The sequence below is a fragment of the Tachyglossus aculeatus genome, chromosome 11, assembly GCF_015852505.1.
Source record: "Tachyglossus aculeatus isolate mTacAcu1 chromosome 11, mTacAcu1.pri, whole genome shotgun sequence".
Lineage (NCBI taxonomy): Eukaryota > Metazoa > Chordata > Mammalia > Monotremata > Tachyglossidae > Tachyglossus > Tachyglossus aculeatus.
This window is the reverse complement of record NC_052076.1, coordinates 17,559,474-17,560,125: the sequence shown is the minus strand read 5'-3', so window position 1 is coordinate 17,560,125 and position 652 is coordinate 17,559,474.

Genomic DNA, 652 nt, shown 5'->3' with positions numbered 1-652 from the left:
TAATAATAATAATAATAATAATGACATTTGTTAAGCGCTTACTACGTGCAAAGCACTGTTCTAAGCGCTGGGGGGGATACAAGGTGACCAGGTTGTCCCACGTGGGGCTCACAGTCTTCATCCCCGTTTGACAGATGAGGGAACTGAGGCTCAGAGAATAATAATAATAATAATGGCATTTGTTAAGCGCTTACTACGTGCAAAGCACTGTTCTAAGCACTGGGGGGGATACCAGGTGATCAGGTTGTCCCACGGGGGGCTCACAGTCTTCATCCCCGTTTGACAGATGAGGGAACTGAGGCTCAGAGAATAATAATAATGGCATTTGTTAAGCGCTTACTATGTGCAAAGCACTGTTCTAGGCGCTGGGGGGGTGGATACAAGGTGATCAGGTTGTCCCACGTGGGGCTCACAGTCTTCAACCCCGTTTGACAGACGAGGGAACTGAGGCTCAGAGAATAATAATAATAATAATGGCATTTGTTAAGCGCTTACTATGTGCAAAGCACTGTTCTAAGCGCTGGGGGGGATACAAGGTGACCAGGTTGTCCCACGTGGGGCTCACAGTCTTCATCCCCGTTTGACAGATGAGGGAACTGAGGCTCAGAGAATAATAATAATAATAATGGCATTTGTTAAACGCTATGTGCAA